The following is a 22,353-nucleotide window of genomic DNA, read 5'->3' as shown; positions in this document are numbered from 1 at the left end:
ATGCTGTGCACTCATCCTGACATAGCTCAGGCAGTGAGTGTAGTAAGCAGATTTCAGGCCAACCCAGGTCAGGAGCATTGGACTACTGTGAAAAACATACTTAAATACCTTCGAAGGACAAAAGAGTTTTGTCTAGTATTCGACGGTAGCTCACAACAGATTCAAGGGTATACAGATGCCGATTTCCAGTCAGACCCAGATGATAGAAAGTCTACATCTGGATATGTTTTCACGATAGGATCGTGTGCTGTTTGCTGGAAAAGCAGCAAACAGGGGTCCATTGCAGACTCCACGACCGAGGCCGAGTACATTGCCGCAAGTAAGGCTACCAAAGAAGCCGTATGGATGAAGAAGTTCATTCATGAATTGGGTGTAGTTCTGTACGACACATCACCCATCCCATTGTTGTGTGACAACAATGGAGCCATTGCTCAGGCTAAGGAGCCACGAGCCCACTCGAAGTCCAAGCACATCGAGAGGAAGTACCATGTACAGGGGGAGATTGTTGGTAGAGGGAACGTCCTGATTCAGAAGGTAGCGTCAGCGGAAAATGTAACAGACCCATTGACAAAGCCACTATCACAGAAAGTGTTTGAAAACACGTGGAAAGCATGGGACTCCGGCTAGTACCTGATTGGACCTAAGTGCAAGTGGGAGCTGTTAGACAGTTTTGTATGACATTAGGTTCAATCAAACTTGATGTACTTTATGAGTTTATTGTAAATGAATAAAAGTGCATATTTGATTCATGTTCCCTTGGTATGTTTCTGTGTAATACCCTTAAACTGGACACTTATTGAGACTCGTGTTAGTTTAGAAAGTTCACAGCCAGTGGGTCGGTCTGGGGAGACCTATCCTGACAAGGCTGACATTGTGGTGCCATCAAGTCGGTTGAGGTGGCTTGTCTCAGCTACTGGGGTGAGACCCCAGGCACATACTAATGAACCTACAATTTATCTATATTTTATGAGGTTTTTGCATGAAATTTTATGCTGGTTTAATTAGATTTTGCCCTATTTTAGCTTGATTGCAAGAAAGATTTCAGGGGGAGCCAAATCAACAAAAAAAAGGCAAAAGCAAGTCCAAAATTTATCAAGTTCAGCCCGGCCCAGCCATGAGAGAAAGGGAGTTTCATTCGGCCCAAGTAGTGCAAGCTAACTCTTTGGAAAAACCAAGGGAAGAAGCCTAGCAAGAAGGAAATTTCGGCCCATCCCATTTTTAGCCCAAATAACAGCCTAGAGTGTAGCCCACATGAGCTCAAAAGCAAGCTAAGTTGTAGACCAAATAGCAGCCCAAAGGGAGCTAGGGGCGGCAACTCCTAGAAGTTTCTTGAAGAGAAGGAGGGAGCACTCTAGAAGGTTCATGAGGGGTGTAATACACCCCATTCTAGAGGCTTCAAGAAGTGGCAAGAGCCCCCTTGAAAAACTATATAAGGAGGCCTCTAGAAGGGGGGAGAGGTGTTCAATTGCTTGAGAGGAAGGCTCTTCCACTCTTAGAGGTTCGGCCACCTTGAGAGAAGAGAAGAGAAGAAGGCTAGGCGCAAGGAAGAAGAAGAAGAAGGGCTGAAGGAAGTTCAAGACAAGCAAGCTAGAAGAAGAAGGTGAGTTCGAATTGAGGGTTTGTGATTCAAAGATCTTTTGTAATAAATCATTTGTAGTTTCATTCTCTTTTGATTTGAATTCAGTTTCTTAGTTATATTTTCTTTCTTCTTTCTCCTTGTTTCCATTCTTCCTTGATGTATTTCAGCTTGTAAAATTTCAGTTCAGCAATCTAATTCTTTTTTATTCATTCAAATGATCATGGATTGTACTTGAAGTTTCTTGAATAAGGGTGTTATTGCAGATCAATTCGGCCAACTAACCTTCAAAACTCAGATCTGAATTTTGAAGGAGGGGGATTAAGAGCTGATCTTTTAAGTTAACAAAAAGAAGGAGGGGGCGGCAGCCTTGAGAGAGACTAACAAGAAAAAATCCTCTTTACTTTTGAAATCAAGAAGAGAGAATTTTGCACCCTGCGAATACTCTCTTGCCGCCTCCCTGCTCTTGTCGCCCTGTTTGCCAGTTCGATATCCAACTGTGGGAGAAGTCAAGATTGGATCTTGACATCAGTTCTTTGAGAAATGATTGAAAAGGAAGCTGTGCTCACGTTCCATTCTACTGTTCCTTGCGAAGGACAGAGTTCTTGGGGAAGAACACTGCTGATTCTGCTCCATCCTGCACTGTGCCATTTTCAGTGGGAGCAGTCCTTGGATCCTTCCTTGGGCGTGAACACCTTCGTTGGGAGATATTACTTCTCCGTATCAGGTATTATTCTCTCTCATTCCTTTTGGTTCTGATCTGGTTCAATTTAAGGTTTAGGATTTATCCTTGAAAATATGATTTTCTAAATAGGGAATGTGATTCCTACTTGAAGGGAGAAGAAAATTTTTTGAAATTTGCCCCTTATTCCGCAATCTTTGGGTGTCCATGTGATGGATCTCTCATCCTTTCAATTAGGTCATTTGTCTTTTAAGTCCTTGAAGAGTCTGTGTCCTACTTTATTTGAGTCTGTTGAGCTATCATAGTTGAGGTGTGAGAGTTGTAAGCTTGCCAAACATTGTAGAACCTCTTATTCTTTAAGTAATAAAAGGAGTAATTTCCCTTTTGATATTGTGCATACTGATGTTTGGGGACCATATCATATCTCTTCTATGGGTGGGTATAGATATTTTCTACTGTTTGTTGATGACCATACCCGGTTTTCTTGGGTATATCTTATGCGTTCTCGGGATGAGATCCTACCTTCGTAGCCATGGAGTTATTCACTAGCGCACTTGCCCTTATACACCACAGCAGAACGGTGTTGCCGAAAGGAAGAATAGGCATATCTTCGAGGTGGCTAGAAGCATTATGTATACCTCTAATGTACCTATTCGCTTCTGGGGTGATGTTATCCTCACGGCAGTTTATCTCATTAATCGAGTTCCTTCTCGGGTCCTTGATATGAGAACCCCCATTTCCCTTCTTTACCCAGACAAGGAGTTGTTCATTGTTCCCCTTAAAACCTTTGGTTGTACCTGTTTTGTCCAGCTTCTCGGGGCTCATCATTCCAAGTTTGACCCTAAGGCCTCTAAACGCATTTTCCTTGGTTATGCACAAACTCAAAAGGGTTATTACTGCTATGATCCGATTTCAGGGAAACGATTTGTCTCTATGGATATCACCTTCTTTGAGGAGAAACCCTATTATCTTAGGGTTTCTCCTCGGGGGGAGAGCAGTAAAAGTGGGGCTGTTTTGAGTTTCTTTCCTCAGGGGGAGAGCAGTGAGAGTGGAAGTGGGGTTGTTTTGAGCAGTGAGTGGAAGTGGGGCTGTTCCCTTACCTATTCCACTTGGTAATGAATGTTGTAGTGGTGAGGGTGGTGTTAGACAGTTTTGTATGCCCTTAACTTCAATCTGATTTGATGTACTTTTGTTATTTAGTGGAAATAAATAAAGTGGATGTTTGATTCATGTTGTTTGGTTTAATTCTGTGTAAAACCCTAAAACTGGACATTTATAGAGACTCATGTTAGTTTTAAATGTTCACAGCCGTTGGATAAGTTTGGGGAGATTTATCCTACCAAGGCGGATGCTGATGTGCCACCAAGTGTTGGGATGGCCTGTCTCAGCCACCAGGGTAAGACCCGAGGCACATGCAGTATGGGATTACTTCAATCCTTGAACCGGACCAGATTTTTAGTATTGCCCTGGACCTTGGAGATAGATGTGCAAAACTGGAAAGTTACACCTGACCCCTAGACTCGATTATGACATTTCACTAGGTGTTGGATCAGGCTGCCTTTGATATGCCATTCAGTGAGATCCTTAGCGGGGATCAAAACCTGGGTATGTTGGGGCAGTTTGAGAATTCATCTGAGTGGGTGATCATAGTGACAGAATCAGCCACTTTGTCGGACAAAGGGTAATGATCGGGAATGCACTCTCTCTGATGGAAACCAAACTGCCGGCAGTTGATTTCAATCGTTGAAATTTTGTTTTGCAAAATTAATATATTTATATATATATATATAGATATATGTGTGCGGTTTCAAATTGTTTGCAAATGGTTTTAATTCCCGGGATCCATGTGAGAGGAGAGTGTGGCACTGTTCCTTGCAGCCGAGGGAGAGGTCCTCTCTTGTCGGGCAGTGCTTGATCATTAAGGGCTGAGAGGTTAAGTGTAAGACCATTGAGGATAATACCTGATGGGCTAATCTTGCATCTGCCCACAGTCCCTGGGTTTTTATAAGATGGCTTGGCCTAGGGACCACTTAGTGTAAGTGTTGGGCCCATAGGGTCCATATGATGGACTCAAGGGGTTCATTGAGTTTTTCAGTGAATTCGACTGGGCCTTGTTTTAGAGGTTGGGCCGAACCCATGTGGCTGGTGTGTAGATCAATGCTTGGGTCCCACGCCATACAAAGAAGCCCAACTGGGCAGCAGATTGGAAAGTAATTAGACACTGAACACTTAATTGGCCAAAATCCCATTTCGAGGTGGACTGATATGATCACCCATCCATTGGGCGAATTTGAGATTAAAGTTAGTAAAAGGATTGGGCCTTTAGCCTTATCCACTCTTAGAGACCAAATTCAAATTAGATTTGAATCTGGTAACCTCCTGATAAGATCAGGAGCAAGCTAACTCTATCTGTAGAAAGGATTAAAATTATCCCCTATCCAAATACTGATTTGCATTGGGATAACTCCTAATAAGGAGGTTTCTTAACAAGAATAAAAGAGGAGATTTCGAACCAAGAAAAAAATCGCAAGATAGGATATCTCCTGTGAATTGAGATCAGATCTCATACTCTCCAGAAAAAGAAAAAAAAGCAGTTCAGCCTTTTTTCATTTTTGGAGATCTCCTCCTGCCGCCGCCATCTGCCATTGCAAGATTAGATCTTTGCAGAAAAGAAAGTCAAGAAATATGTTCTTGACATCAGTCTTGCAAGAAAGACTGAAAAAGATTCAGTGTTTAGTACTTCCAGAGGATTCTTGTGAAGGATCCAGTGTGTAGGACGCACCCTGCTGGTTCTGTTCCATTCACAGTTGTGTCATCTTCAGCAAGAACGAATCTTGGAGCATTCTTTGGGCGTGAACACCAACTTTGGGAGATACTGCTTCTCCGGATCAGGTATATTCCTCCCATTTATCTTTTGGTACAGATCTGGTTTGATTATGGTTCAAGTAGGATCCTTGAATATTGTATTGTAAACTTAGGGAATATGATTCCCAGTTGGGAGAAGGTAGGAAATTTTTTTGAAATTCGCCCACCCATTCCGCAACCTTTATGGCATCCATCAGATGGATCCTACCATTCTTTCAGGTGGACAGAGGGAGCCGGAGTTGAGAGTCTATCACAGGCGATGCAGGCAGGTTGATCCTAGTCTTCGGCAGTCCCGGCCAGATCCAGTTCCTTCTGTAGCTCCAGATCCAGAGCCTACTGAGATACCTCTCGCTGTTGCCATTTCCCCTCCTGTGGATGACCTTGATCTCCCTATTGCCATTCACAAAGGGAAACGACATTGCACCACTTCTACAGCTCACAACATCTCACAGTTCCTATCCTATGATCGTCTATCACCATCTTATCGGTCCTATCTCACTTCCATTGCCGATGTCCCTATTCCAAGAATAGTGCAAGAAGTCTTATCGGTTCCAGAATGGAAAGATGCAATGCAAGTCGAAATGGATGTCATGTTGAAGAATAATACCTGGACACTGGTTGACCCACCAAAAGGAAAGAAACCGGTGGGATGCAGATGGGTATTCACTGTGAAGCATAATGCTGATGGCTCTATTGAAAGGTACAAAGCCCAGCTGGTTGCAAAGGGATTCACTCAGACTTATGGTATATTCTACTTGGAGACCTTTGCCCCAGTAGCCAAGATGACCACCATTCGAGTTTTGTTATCCCTTGCAGCAAATCATTCTTGGCCCCTGTTTCAGATGGATGTTAAAAATGTCTTTCTGAATGGAGACTTACAAGAAGAGGTTTATATGCAGTTGCCTCTTGGATTCTATGATATAAAGATAGGTAAGAAGGTTTGCCAACTGAACAAGGCATTGTATGGTTTGAAGCAGTCACCTAGAGCCTTGTTTGATAGGTTCAGATTAGCCCTTGGAAGGTTTGGTTATGTACAGGCCTAGTCAGATCATACACTATTCGTCAAAAGGATGGAGTCCTCTCTAACACTACTAGCAGTATATGTAGATGATATTGTGGTGACAGGAAATGACAGTCATGAGATTGAATCTCTCAAGCAGGTCCTTCATCAAGAGTTTGAGGTAAAAGATCTTGGTGCACTATGGTATTTTTTGGGTATTGAGGTTGCTAGATCCAAGCAGGGGATTTTTATCTCTCAGAGAAAATATGTTCTAGATCTGTTGGCGGAAACTGGAAAGTTGGGTGTTAAGCCGGCCGGTACACCCATCGAACAAAATCACAAGATTAGTGCAGAGGGTGGGAACCCTCTTGAGGACAAAGTTATGTTCCAACGGTTGGTTGGAAAGCTTCTATATCTCTATCTCACTCGACCGGATATCAGCTATGCAGTTAGTGTTGTCAGCAAGTACATGCACTCCCCTAGGACTTCTCATCTTCTTGCGGTAGAACGAATATTAGCATACTTGAAGAGATGCCCGAGTAGAGGTATGTGACTCAAGAACAATAATCACATGAGGGTGGAAGTCTATACAGATGCCGATTGGGCTGGAAGTGTTGATGACAAAAGGTCTACCTCTGGATATTGTGCCCTTATGGGAGGCAACATTGTCTCTTGGAGGAGTAAGAAGCAGAGTGTTGTTTCCCGCTCTAGTGCTGAAGCGGAATACAGGTCAATGGCTAATGGAGTGGCTGAAATCTTATGGCTGAGGTCACTACTTGAAGAATTGAGTATTGACAATGAAAAGCCCTTAATGTTGTATTGTGATAATCAGGCAGCTATTAATATAGCCCACAACCCAATGCAGCATGGCAGAACTAAACATATCGATGTTTATTGACATTTTGTGCGAGAAAGAGTTATATCACAAGAAGTGTGTCTTCCGTACATCACATCCAATATGCAGCTCGCGGATATCCTCACTAAGGTTGTACCAAGGAAGAAGTTAGAGACAGACCTATCCAAGTTGGGCATGATAGATATCTAGTCCCAACTTGAGGGGGAGTGTAGAGAACACTGGATGTGGGCCCCACTGTAGTGGTCCCCACTGTGTTCGTAGGACAGCAGCATTTGTTTCAGTTATAGTAGTGTCAGTTTGAGTCAGTTTGCTAATTCAGCTGTTATTTATTTTAGTTTTATTTACTTTCTTTATTATGTAAGTACCAAGGGCAGATGTGTCCTTTCATCATGTACTAAACATAAACCTATAAATATTAAGAGAGTGGCGGCGGCAGACCTGTTAGAATCTGTCCCTCCTTTCAGCAACTTGTGTTCTCTTGCTTCTCTTCCATTCTCTCCCTTTTCTCTCATCTTCTTTTCTATTTTACAAACCTAAAACCTTTTAGGATTCAAGACTGATTACAGTCTTGATCTTCTACTGTAATGATCGGGAATGCACTCTCTCTGATGGAAACCAAACTGCCGGTAGTTGATTTCAATGGTTGGAATTTTGTTTTGCAAAATTAATATGTGTATATGTACGTTTCAAAAACATTTGCAAAAGGTTTTAATTCCCGGGATCCATGTGAGTAGAGAGTGTGGCACTGTTCCTTGTAGCCAAGGGAGAGGTCTTCTCTTGTCAGGCAGTGTTATTTATTTCAGTTTTATTTACTTTCTTTATTATGTAAGTACCAAGGGCAGATGTGTCCTTTCATCATGTACTAAACATAAACCTATAAATATTAAGAGAGTGGCGGCGGCAGACCTGTTAGAATCTGTCCCTCCTTTCAGCAACTTGTGTTCTCTTGCTTTTCTTCTATTCTCTCCATTTTCTCTCATCTTCTTTTCTGTTTTACAAACCTAAAGCCTTTTAGGATTCAAGACTGATTACAGTCTTGATCTTCTATTGTAATGATCGGGAATGCACTCTCTCTGATGGAAACCAAACTGCCGGTAGTTGATTTCAATCGTTGGAATTTTGTTTTGCAAAATTAATATATATGTGTATATGTACGTTTCAAAAACATTTGCAAAAGGTTTTAATTCCCGGGATCCATGTGAGTAGAGAGTGTGGCACTGTTCCTTGTAACCGAGGGAGAGGTCTTCTCTTGTCAGGCAGTGTTTGATCATTAAGGGCTGAGAGGTTAAGTGTAAGACCATTTAGGATAATACCTGATGGGATAATCTTGCACCTGCCCACAGTCCCTGGGTTTCTATAAGAGACCACTTATTGTAAGTGATGGGATAAGTGGCCTAGGGACCATTTATTGTAAGTGTTGGGACCATAGGATCCATGTGATGGGCTCAAGAGGGTCACTGAGTTTTTTAGTGAATTCGGCTGGGCCTTGTAATAAAGGTTGGGCCGAACCCATGTGGCTGGTGTGTAGATCAATGCTTGGGTCCCACGCCATACAAAGAAGCCCAACTGGGCAGCAGATTGGAAACTAATTAAACACTGAACACTTAATGGGCCAAAAGCCCATTATGAGCTAGGCTGATATGATCACCCATCAGGTGGGGCGAATCTGAGATTAATGTTAGTAAAAATGATTGGGCTTTTGACCTTATCCACTCTGGAAGACCAAATTCAAATTAGATTTGAATCTGATAACAAGACTGAAAGAATGGTAGGATCCATCTAATGGACGCCATAAAGGTTGCGGAATGGGTGGGCGAATTTCGAAAATTTCCTACCTTCTCCCAACTGGGAATCATATTCCCTAAATTTAGAATACAATATTCAAGGATCCTACTTGAACCATAATCAAACCAGATCTGTACCAAAAGATAAATGGGAGGAATATACCTGATCCGGAGAAGAAGTATCTCCCAAAGTTGGTGTTCACGCCCAAAGAATGCTCCAAAATCAGTTCCTGCTGAAAATGACACAGCTGTGAATGGAACAGAACCAGCAGGGTGCGTCCTACACACTGGATCCTTCACAAAAATCCTTTGGAAGTACTAAACACTGAATCTTTTTCAGTCTTTTTTGCAAGACTGATGTCAAGAACAGATTTCTTGACTTTCTTTTCTGCAAAGATCTAATCTTGCAATGGCAGATGGCGGCGGCAGGAGGAGATCTCCAAAAACGAAAAAAGGCTGAACTACTTTTTTTTTCTTTTTCTGGAGAGTATGAGATCTGATCTCAATTCGCAGGAGATATCCTATCTTGCGATTTTTTTCTTGGTTCGAAATCTCCTCCTTTATTCTTGATTAAGAAACCTCCTTATTAGGAGTTATCCCAATCCAAATCAGTATTTGGATAGGGGATAATCTTAATCCTTTCTGCAGATAGAGTTAGCTTACTCCTGATCTTATCAGGAGGTTACCAGATTCAAATTTAATTTGAATTTGGTCTCTAAGAGTGGATAAGGCTAAAGGCCCAATCCTTTTACTAAATTTAATCTCAAATTCGCCCCATGGATGGGTGATCATATCAACCCACCTCGAAATGGGCTTTTGGCCAATTAAGTGTTCAGTGTCTAATTACATTCCAATCTGCTGCCCAGTTGGGCTTCTTTGTATGGCGTGGGACCCAAGCATTGATCTACACACCAGCCACATGGGTTCGGCCCAACCTCTAAAACAAGGCCCAGTCGAATTCACTGAAAAACTCAATGAACCCCTTGAGTACATCATATGGACCCTATGGGCCCAACACTTACACTAAGTGGTCCCTAGGCCAAGCCATCTTATAAAAACCCAGGGACTGTGGGCAGATGCAAGATTAGCCCATCAGGTATTATCCTCAATGGTCTTACACTTAACCTCTCAGCCCTTAATGATCAAGCACTGCCCGACAAGAGAGGATCTCTCCCTCGGCTGCAAGGAACAGTGCCACACTCTCCTCTCACATGGATCCCGGGAATTAAAATCATTTGCAAACAATTTGCAAACGATTGAAATCAACTGCCGGCAGTTTGGTTTCCATCAGAGAAGTGCATTCCCGATCATTACCCTTTGTCCGACAAAGTGGCTGATTCTGTCACTATGATCACCCACTCAGATGAATTCTCAAACTGCCCCAACATACCCAGGTTTTGATCCCCGCTAAGGATCTCACTGAATGGCATATCAAAGGCAGCCTGATCCAACACCTAGTGAAATGTCATAATCGAGTCTAGGGGTCAGGTGTAACTTTCCAGTTTTGCCCATCTATCTCCAAGGTCCAGGGCAACACTAGAAATCTGGTCCGGTTCAAGGATTCAAGTAATCCCATACTGCATGTGCCTCGGGTCTTACCCTGGTGGCTGAGACAGGCCATCCCAACACTTGGTGGCACATCAGCATCAGCCTTGGCAGGATAAATCTCCCCAAACTTATCCAACGGCTGTGAACATTTAAAACTAACATGAGTCTCTATAAATGTCCAGTTTTAGGGTTTTACACAGAATTAAACCAAACAACATGAATCAAACATGCACTTTATTTATTTCCACTAAATAACAAAAGTACATCAAATCAGATTGAAGCTAAGGGCATACAAAACTGTCTAACAAAGATCAGGAGTAAACTAACTTAATCTGCAGATAGGATTAAGATTATCCCTTATCCAAATATTCATTTGGATTGGGATAACTCCTAATTAGGAGGATTTCTTAATCAAGAAGAAAGGAGGAGAAAGAGATTTGAACATACCAGATTTCGAACCAAAGTTTTGTTTTCAAGAGAGAAGTATTCTCCATATACAGAGATAAGATCTCAAAACTCCAAAGAGAAGAAAATTTGTTCAACCATTTTCGTCCCAGGAGTTCTCCTCCTGCCGCTGCCAACCCCTCTTGCAAAATTCGATCTTTGTAGGAGAAAGTAGTCAAGAAATCAGTTCTTGACATCAGTCTTGTAGAAAAGACTGAAAAGGATTCAGTGTTCAGAGTTTCCAGTGGGTTCTTGCGAATGATCCAGTGTGTAGGACGCACCCTGCTGGTTCCGTTCCATCAACAGCTGTGTCATCTTCAGCAGGAGTGGATCTTGGCATCTTCTTTGGGCGTGAACACCAACTTTGGGAGATATTGTTTCTCCGGATCAGGTATAATCCTTCCTGTTCCCTTTTGGTTCAGATCTGGCTTGATTATGATTCAAGTAGAATCCTTGAATATTGTATTCTAAATTTAGGGAATATGATTCCCAATCGGGAGAAGGTAGGAAATTTTTGAAATTCGCCCACCCATTCCGCACCCTTCATGTCGTCCATTAGATGGATCCTACCAATCTTTCAGTTCTAACAGTAGAACCATTTGTTTGTTCCTAAAGAAGTCATATTTGTTGTGATATACTTCTTCTGACCAGGATTCTTATTCTGCTCTAGCGCCGGTTTCTTACTCGACTCTTTGGCCCATCTTGTCTTGTCAACCAGATCCCAACAGTTGTCACAAGTACATATAGGCCTCTAACAATGGGTGCATCACAACTTATCTTTCTCATCTCCTTCCTTTGGGAAATCACCTTTCCTTGTATTATAGGAATTAACTTGGAGGAAGGAGTTCTTTCATCCATTGTAGCTTTTTTAGAGTGTTCTTCCACTATTTGGCCTATGACCTTCTTAGTTCTCCCTTTAGGTACAAATCCCAATGAAAGTAGCTTATGGAGGGTAGGTTTACCATAATAAAATCAACCCTAACAAAGTTACCTCTTTACTAGCTCTTAGTCTTCAAAGGGAGGCATAAAGTAAGAAAGAGGGGGACTGGTCATTGGAAATGCAGTTAAGAAGAATTTGGCACTTTTAGAAAAGTGGTTGTGGAGGTGGTCATTTGAGCAGGACAGGTTATGGCATGAGCTAATTGCTAGCATTCATGGAAAAATGATAAATGGATGGGATGCAGGTGTTTCTCACAGGACTACTTTGGCTTCAACATGGAAGGCAAATCATAGTATTTTCCCTCTTCCACAACTTTGTAAGGTATAATGTGTGCTCTGGGGATTTTGTTTGGTTTTGGGAAGATACTTGACTTTGTAACCATGCTTTCAAGGACGTCTTTCCCTCTTTGCTTGCCTTCTCTTTGCTTAAAAAGACTGATTTCTAGCTTCATTGTCCCTCCTTTACTTCCCTTGAATCATAGTTGGAATTTTGGTTTCCATAGAGGGTTAAGGGATGGTGAGTCTAAGGATACTACTACATCTTCTTGATAATGTTTTTCTGGACCCTTCTAAATCTAATAGTCGAGTGTGGACTTCTTGTCAAGGGTGTCTTTTCTTGTGCTTCCTTCTTCCAATCTCTGTGTCTGTCACCCTCCCCCTAGGTTTTTCACTTTAATGAAGTTTGGTGTAAAGCAGCGCCCCAAAAAAATGAGTGCCTTCTATTGGGAAGTGTGTCACAGGAAGGTTAGCACTTTGGGAATTCTGCAAAGAAGACCATCTCTCTGTGTATCCCCAAACTAGTGCATTCTTTGCAAATCCAACAGTGAGCTGTTCTTGGAAATGGTTGTTTTCTTTATTTGGGTGCAGGTAGAATTTGCCAACAGAGGCTAATGGTCTCTTTGCTCCTTTTTGTAGTATTCCTCAGAAAAGGGAAAGGATTATGTAGAGATGCATTTGAGTAGGCATTGATTAGAGACTATTTGGGAAGAGAGGAATACAAGAATTTTTCTAGAGAAAAAAAGAAATAAGGAGGCGGTGAAAGAATGTGTATTGACTCAGGTCATTCACTGATTGAAAACTTTTGAATAGCATTTCACTTTTTTCCTTTGATGAGCGCTGGAGAAATTGTCATGTGGTGACAAGGAGCTCCCCTTAAAAAGTTTTATTACCCAATTCAAAAGGTTTTGTCAATTTGAATTTTGATGAAAGTAACCAAAGTAACCCAGGCCCTTTCGGTGCTGGGGAAGTTTTGAGGACTAAGGACGCATCATTGTCAATTTCTCAGGCCCAGTGAGGGTGGGAGATTTCACTAGAGCTGAATAGTTTGTAATACTACAGGGAATACAAATTTCCAATGAGTTGAACTTGGAGAAGTTGGTAGTTGTGATTCTTAGGCGGTAGTGGGATGGTTAAAGGAAACAGAAGCTGTAATTTGGGGTTACAAAAACAAGAAAAAGAAATTTAAATGGCAGACAAGAAACATGACCTTGAAAATTCAATGGGTGAGGACAGCCAATGCTCTTGCCGATACTCTAGCTAAGCAAGGGCCAATGGGTTACTAGGGCACATCTGTAGTTGTATGTAGTTTTTGCTGTTGTGAGATGTCACACCTTGCATCTCTCTATCAGAAGCCTGTATTGGTAATATATGTACTGTTTCATTATACCTCTTCTCTATATTTAATAAAATTCCATCAACTTACCAAAAAAAAATTCATTATGATTTAGGATAAGATTCAGAATTCAATATGATTCATCTTGCTCTATGATTTACAGTACGATCACAATTTTTGGAATATTCATAACTAGTTTTCTCAGTCTTCAAACCCCCAATCCCATCTTAGTTCCTGTTTGTTAATCCTGTTTATCTTTTTCCTCAATACTCAGACATTTAGAACAGTGGAATGAACAGATAATAGTACCTATCTTTTCTACTTTCAGGACCCAGAAAATACCCATACATCATCCTGTAGAAATCAATGAATCATGCTGCAAGACCAGTGTTTTAAAAGGCGTGGGAGGCGTATGCCTGGAGGCGCGCCTCCAGGCAAGGCACTCCCAAAACGCCCCGAGGCGTATGCCAGAGGCGCTGACACCTCTAAGGCATACGCTTCTTGCACTTTTTTCATGAGGCGTGCTAGAGGCGTACGCCTCATGCACATATTATATAAAAAGACAAAAAAAAAAAGAAAAAAGAAAGGAAATGAAAGGAAAGGAAAGGAAAGGGAAAGAAAAAGAAAGAGAATAAAAAAAAAGAAAAAAATGACCCCCCTTTCAACTAATGTTACGCATCTTTATTCTTCTTAATATAAAAGATTTTTATAAAAATAAAGAAAAAATAAGACCCCCCTTCCTCTTCATCCTCATCCTAACCCCCCTCCTCTTAAGGAGGCTTACACCTCCTTGTGTTCGGGCGGCTTACGCCTCTTGCGTTCTGAACTACGCCTCACGCCTCTAGGTAGTGGAACGCCTTGCATCACACCTCCACATTTTAAAACATTGTGCAAGGCATTAGTCTATCTGGATTTCTACCATGCCCTTTCTCAATGAAAATTTAACAGACCATTCAACTAGAAAATACATATCAACAGAACATAATCAGAATTAAGTCCTTACCCTTTTCTAAAGAATTACACTTAACTAAAATACCAAATTTTCTACAAGATACTCAGTTTCTCAAAAAACAATCTTTTTTTGTAATAAATAAAAAAGAATTTTAATAAGAAAAAGAAAGAGAATACAAGAAAGGTGATAAGATGTCACCCACAAAAAGAAAAAAGCAGCCCCCAAAATCAGCAACCCTCCTAAAAAAACCTTTAGACACAAGCACCTTCCCCATCCAGACCTTCAAAATCCGAAACCTCACACAACAAAAAACGCCGAACGGCCTAAACCCATACATACCAACACCCCAGGCCCAAACACTCCTTAATCAACGACTGCCTATTATCAACAACTCCATAACAGAAATATCAATCAAAACCATTCTTCTTTTCTAGGTCCAAAAAACAAATTCTTGCAACTTCTTCCCCTCCCATAAAAAAGAGTCCCAACATTTTGATTAATAAAACTTCCTTTTCCACTAAATTCTCCAAATCCAATTTTTTACTTTCTCACTTGGTTTAAAATCAACTCATTATTCTCCTCTTGCTCCTTGGAATCCTTTTCCTCTTCCTCCAATTCTTCTGTTAGACAGTTTTGTATGCCCTTAACTTCAATCAAAATGATGTATTTTATGAATTTATTGTAAATGAATAAAATTGCATATTTTATTCATGTTCCCTTGGTATGTTTCTGTATAATAACCATAAACTGGACACTTAATGAAACTCGTGTAAGTTTAGAATGTTCATAGCGAGTGAGTCGGTCTGGGGAGACCTATGCTGACAAGGCTGACACTGTAGTGCCACCAATTCGGTTGAGTGGCTTATCTCAACTACCAGGGTGAGACCCTACGCACACACAATGTAGGATTAATTGAATCTTTGAACTGGACCAGATTTTCAGTATTGCCCTAGACCTTGGAGATTGATGGGCAAAAATGGAAAATTACACCCGATCCCTAAACTCGATTATGATACTGCACTAGGTATCGGATTGGGCTGTCTTTGATGTACCATTCAGTGAGATCCTTGTTAGACAGTTTTGTATGCCCTTAGCTTCAATCTGATTTGATGTACTTTTGTTATTTAGTGGAAATAAATAAAGTGCATATTTGATTCATGTTGTTTGGTTTAATTCTGTGTAAAACCCTAAAACTGGACATTTATAAAGACTCATGTTAGTTTTAAATGTTCACAGCTGTTGGATAAGTCTGGGGAGATTTATCCTGCCAAGGCTGATACTGGTGTGCCACCAAGTGTTGGGATGGCCTGTCTCAGCCACCAAGGTAAGACCCGAGGCACATGCGATATGGGATTACTTGAATCCTTGAACCAGACCAGATTTCCAGTATTACCCTGGACCTTGGAGATAGATGGGAAAAACTGGAAAGTTACACCTGACCCCTAGACTCGATTATGACATTTCACTAGGTGTTGGATCAGGCTGCCTTTGATATACCATTCAGTGAGATCCTTAGCGGGGATCAAAACCTGGGTATGTTGGGGCAGTTTGAGAATTCATCTGAGTGGGTGATCATAGTGACAGAATCAGCCACTTTGTCGGACAAAGGGTAATGATCGGGAATGCACTCTCTCTGATGGAAACCAAACTGCCGGCAGTTGATTTCAATCGTTGGAATTTTGTTTTGCAAAATTAATATATTTATATATATATGTACGGTTTCGAATTGTTTGCAAATGGTTTTAATTCCCGGGATCCATGTGAGAGGAGAGTGCGGCACTGTTCCTTGCAGCCGAGGGAGAGGTCCTCTCTTGTCGAGCAGTGCTTGATCATTAAGGGCTGAGAGGTTAAGTGTAAGACCATTGAGGATAATACCTGATGGGCTAATCTTGCACCTGCCCACAGTCCCTGGGTTTTTATAAGATGGCTTGGCCCAGGGATCACTTAATGTAAGTGTTGGGCCCATAGGGTCCATATGATGGGCCCATGTGGCTGGTGTGTAGATCAATGCTTGGGTCCCACGCCATACAAAGAAGCCCAACTGGGCAGCAGATTGGAAAGTAATTAGACACTGAACACTTAATGGGCCAAAAGCCCATTTCGAGGTGGGCTGATATGATCACCCATCCTTGGGGCGAATTTGAGATTAAAGTTAGTAAAAGGATTGGGCATTTAGCCTTATCCACTCTTAGAGACCAAATTCAAATTAGATTTGAATCTGGTAACCTCCTGATAAGATCAGGAGTAAGCTAACTCTATCTGCAGAAATGATTAAGATTATCCCCGATCCAAATACTGATTTGGATTGGGATAACTCCTAAAAAGGAGGTTTCTTAATCAAGAAGAAAGGAGGAGATTTCGAACCACCTTGAAGAGGTATAGGATATCTCCTGCGAATTCAGATCAGATCTGATTCATACTCTCCAGAAAAAGAGAAAAAGCAGTTCGGTTTTTTTTCGTTTTGAAGATCTCCTCCTGCCGCCGCCATCTGCCATTGCAAGATTAGACCTTTGCAGAAAAGAAAAGTCAAGAAATCTGTTCTTGACATTAGTCTTGCAACAAAGACTAAAAGGATTCAGTGTTTAGTGTTTCCAGAGGATTCTTGTGAAGGATTCAGTGTGTAGGACGCACCCTGCTGGTTCTGTTCCATCCACAGCTGTGTCATCTTCAGCAGGAACGGATCTTGGAGCATTCTTTGGGCGTGAACACCAAATTTGGGAGATACTGCTTCTCCGGATCAGGTATATTCCTCCCATTTATCTTTTGGTATAGATCTGGTTTGATTATGGTTCAAGTAGGATCCTTGAATATTGTATTGTAAACTTAGGGAATATGATTCCCAGTTGAGAGAAGGTAGGAAATTTTTGAAATTCGCCCACCCATTCAGCAACCTTTTGGCGTCCATTAGATGGATCCTACCATTCTTTCAATCCTTAGCGGGGGTCAAAACCTGGGATCCATATTTGAGAAAATGCAACACTATTCCTTGCAGTTGAGGGAGAGGTCATCTCTTGTCGGGCAGTGTATGATCATTATGGGCTGATAGGTTAAGTGTAAGACCATTGAGGATAATACCTGATAGGCTAATCTTGCATCTGCCTGCAGTCCCTGAGTGTTACAAAGTGGCTTGGCCCAGGAACCACTTAGGGTAAATGTTGGGCCCATAGAGCCAATCTGATGGGTTTCAGGGGGTGCACTGTCCATAACAGTGTATTCGGCCAGGCCTTGTAACAGAGGATGGGCTGAACCCATGTGGCTGATGTGTAGATCAATGTTTGGGTCCCACGCCATACAAGGAAGCTCAACTGGGCAGCAGTTTGAAAGGCTTGATGAATGCATAACCCTAAATGGGCCTTAAGCCCATTTCGAACTGGGCTAATTTGATTAGTCTTTAAGGGGCGAATTCTGAGATAAGATCAGATGATAATATTGGTCCCACACCCTATCCACTCAGAGAGTCCAAGATCTAAATGAAATTTAGATTTGGAAACTTCCTAATTAGATTAGGAACTAGCTAATCTAATCTACAGATAAGATAAGGATTATCCCTTATCTTAAAGGGACTTCTAATCCAGATATGATTTGGGTTAGCAACTCCTAATGGGATTAGGAGCTGATCCCTTTAAGTCTATAAAAGGAACGGGGGCGGCAGCCTTTAGACATCCACAACAACATCCAACAGACACAAGTCCAGTCTTCAGAGCTGATATCACAAGAGGAAAGAATTCTGCACCCTGCAAATTCTCTCTAACCGCCTCCTTCCTGCAGTCGCCGCCTATAGCAGTTCGATCTCCATTGCTTGCAAAAAATCAAGATTGGATCTTGATTCCAATCTTTTGTAGAAAAGATTGGTAGAAGTTGTATTCACAATCCGTCCAGATAATTCTTAGGAAGAATCAAGTTCTTAGGAAGGACACTGTTGATTCTGCTCCACCCTGCACTGCGCCATCTTCAGTGGGAGTAGTTTTTGGTTTCTACCATGGGCATGAACACCTCCATTAAGAGATATTATTTCTCTGTATCAGGTATTATCTCTCTCTCCTCCTTTTGGTTCAGATCTGCTTCAGTTTGTGGTTCAAGAATGATCATTGAAAATATGATTTTCTAAAATAGGGAATTCGATTCCCAATTGAAGAGAAAGAAAAATTTTTAAAATTCGCCCCCTTTATTCCGCAATCTTGGGCGTCCATGTGATGGATTTCCTATCCCTTCAGTGGTATCAGAGCCAGGTTCAAATCTTGAACCATTCTGTTTCAGATCTGAACCTGCGCAAATAGGGAGAAAGCGTTCTACCCAATTTGCGCAGATATGAGTTTTGGGAATTTGTTCCCAAAACAGATGGGCGAATAATCAGAAATTAATTTTAAATAAATCTGATTATTATTTAGAATAGTTCTTTCTAATTTTCTTGATTTATAGGTTGTTCGTACAAGAGGAGATCGAAATCTTGGTTTGCGCAGGGAGAACTGCAAGATTTGCAGTTTATTGAATTTATTTATTACATTTGGTCTGTAAATAATTTTTTTATTTTTTTTTTAGACTCAATGTATAGGCATTTGATCTGATGTAATAATTAATAGAAATAGGATTTCTATTTATTTTTATTTTTGGATCGAAGTTGGCGGCAAAGAAGGAGATTTCGCAGATGGGAGATTCGTTATCGGCGATTTGCATTTTGAAAAACTGCAATCTATGATCTAACCTCTGTTTTGCAGGATGGAGTGTGCGAACAGCCCTGATTAACTGATTATTGTTTTTCTTTTATCAGTTATTTAATTTCATATTATTTTCTTGAATTAAGTATTTAATTAAAAATCAAACCCTAGACCCATTCGAACAAAGATTGGTTCAAACTGTTTGGACCAATTCTAGGGTTTAATCAAAGCTGAAAGTCAGCCCTAATTTTTCCCACTAATGGGCCTGAGGATTGATATTTAATTAAATGATTAATTCGGCCCAGCCTATAAAGGCCTAGTTTTAAATGGTTAAAACTACTAAAACCCCATTTAAAAGATAAAGCTATATGTGCCGAACTGGGTAACCCTAATTCATCCCATATACCTAGATAATATTAATGGTTAATATTATGGAATTTTAACGGGCTTCCAATGGGCGTTACAGATAATTAATTGATTGGATCAATTTATCCCTGCATGAGATGTATGGATGTGTGATGTGCTGCGTACATGGGCCATAAGTACTTGGCCCATGCTCATTCGACAGTGGCTCTTGCGCACACCATGGCTGAATGCACATCATTGCCATGGTGTCCCTTTTGGTCATTGGATGACCTCCCTCAGTGGTGGGCCCCACACCTCATCGAGAGGTTATGTGCAGAACCCAAGCTGATTTAAGGCCCACCGAAATCTGGCTTTATTAATTAAAAATCAAACCCTATACCCATTCGAACAAAGATTGGTTCAAACTGTTTGGACCAATTCTAGGGTTTAATCAAAGCTGAAAGTCAGCCCTAATTTTTCCCACTAATGGGCCTGAGGATTGATATTTAATTAAATGATTAATTCGGCCCAGCCTATAAAGGCCTAGTTTTAAAGGGTTGCCGAACTAGGTAACCCTAATTCATCCCATATACCTAGATAATATTAATGGTTAATATTATGGAATTTTAACGGGCTTCCAATGGGCGTTACAGATAATTAATTGATTGGATCAATTTATCCCTGCATGAGATGTATGGATGTGTGATGTGCTGCGTACATGGGCCATAAGTACTTGGCCCATGCTCATTCGACAGTGGCTCTTGCGCACACCATGGCTGAATGCACATCATTGCCATGGTGTCCCTTTTGGTCATTGGATGACCTCCCTCAGTGGTGGGCCCCACACCTCATCGAGAGGTTACGTGCAGAACCCAAGCTGATTTAAGGCCCACCGAAATCTGGCTTTATGAAAGTCAATGGGAGCCACTTTGGTTTGACCTAAATCAAACTATGGCGTAATTATTTGTTCCCTCCAACTAATATGAGTGCATGTGATAGAGAGATTCATATGATGAACTCTCTAAAGGCCTTCCATCATTAGCATGAGGATGGGTCCTTCAGTAATGAGGAGACGCACCAGAAAATGGGCTATCCATTTGCTGTTGGGCTTGTCTGAGTGTTTCATAAGATGATAGGGTGTCATAGATTGATGTGGGAGGGCCTTCACCAGAAAATGGGAACTCTCTCACGGTACCTTGGCGTTCAAGAATATGATGGGAAAGCACTCACTAGACAGAAAGGTTTACCTGAAAACGGTTCTGAACCTTGTCTGACAGAAGCCAAAGGGAAAACTCATATGATGAGTGAATATGATCCTTTATAGAAAGGTGGTGGGGTTATGCAGCTGAAACAGTTGGCTCCATGCACCCAATGCGATTTCCCACATTTCCAGAGACAACCCATAGTCTCCATCACTGAGAAATGAGGAAAATTTCAGAGATGAATAAATGGAAATGGATCGTAGATTAAAAGTCATATCTATGAAATGAACATGAATCAAATTAGGTTGTGGACTGATGTTTGCTCTTTTATCGGAAAATGGCAAACGGATCTTTTGCAAAGCTTCTTGATGACAACAAGCTTTAAGGCCCAAACTACGCCTACTGGTACAGGAACCTTATGCTGGTCCTAGCTTCAGAAAAACTGGACAAAGTGGCAAAGAATCCTGCCCCGGAGCATCCGGGAGACAGGGCTTCTAAGGCCCGAAGGAGAGACTATCAAGAATGGGAAGAGAATAACCCCCTTGCCCGGTGTTACATCATTGCCTCCTTGTACAACCCAATACAAAGGCAGTTCGATCAGATCGAACTTGCCAAGGACATATTGGACAGTCTCAGGACGATGTATGAAGAACATAATCGTTCAACTCGACAAAAGGTCTTGAAATAGTTCATGACCGCACAAATGTCAAGGGCCAACAAATTCACGGCCATTGTCTTCGGATGATGGGATACATCAACGAACTAGAGGCTCTTGGATCCGGGTTGGACCTTGCGACCCAGATAGATGTTATCCTTAATTCTTTGCCTCATTCTTTTAATCCGTTCATCATGAACTATAACATGAACAAACTGAATGTCAATTTGCAAGAACTCAGCAATATGTTGCAAAGATCCGATTTCCAGTCGGATCCAGATGATAGAAAGTCTACATCTGGATATGTTTTCACGATAGGATCGTGTGTTGTTTACTGGAAAAGCAGCAAATAGGGGTCCATTACAGACTCCACGACCGAGGCCGAGTACATTGCCGCGAGTAAGGCTGCCAAGGAAGTCGTGTGGATGAAGAAGTTCGTTCATGAGTTGGGAATAATTACATCCAGCACATCACCCATCCCATTGTTCTGTGACAACAATGGAGCTATTGCTCAGGCTAAGGAGCCACGAGCCCACTCGAAATCGAAGCACATCGAGAGGAAATACCATGTACTGAGGGAGATTGTTGGTAGAGGGGACGTCCTGATTCAGAAGGTAGCGTCAGCGGAAAATGTAGCAGACCCATTGACAAATCCACTATCACAGAAAGTGTTTGAGAAACAAGTGGAAAGCATGGGACTCCGGCTAGTACATGATTGGACCTAAGTGCAAGTGGGAGCTGCTAGACATTTTTGTATGCCCTTAACTTCAATCAAAATTATGTACTTTATGAGTTTATTGTAAATGAATAAAAATGCATATTTGATTCATGTTCCCTTGGTATGTTTCTGTGTATTACCCTTAAACTGGACACTTAATGAAACTCCTGTTAGTTTAGAATGTTCACAGCCAGTGGGTCGGTCTGGGAAAACCTATCCTGACAAAGCTGACACTATGGTACCACCAAGTCGGTTGGGGTGGCTTGTCTCAGCTACCAGGGTGATACCCTAGCCACACACAATGTAGGATTAATTGAATATTTGAACTGGACCAGATTTTCAGTATTGCCCTGGACCTTGGAGATTGATGGGCAAAACTGAAAAATTACACCCGACCCCTAAACTCGATTATGATACTACACTAGGTGTCGGATTGGGCTGTCTTTGATGTACCATTCAGTGAGATCCTTAGCGGGGGTCAAAACCTGGGTATGTTGGGACAGTCTGAGAATTCATTTGA

The sequence above is a fragment of the Nelumbo lutea genome, chromosome 3 (assembly GCF_056320005.1).
Source record: "Nelumbo lutea isolate HS-2025 chromosome 3, American lotus-T2T, whole genome shotgun sequence".
In the NCBI taxonomy this organism is placed as follows: Eukaryota; Viridiplantae; Streptophyta; class Magnoliopsida; order Proteales; family Nelumbonaceae; genus Nelumbo; species Nelumbo lutea.
Note: the sequence above shows the minus strand (reverse complement) of the source record.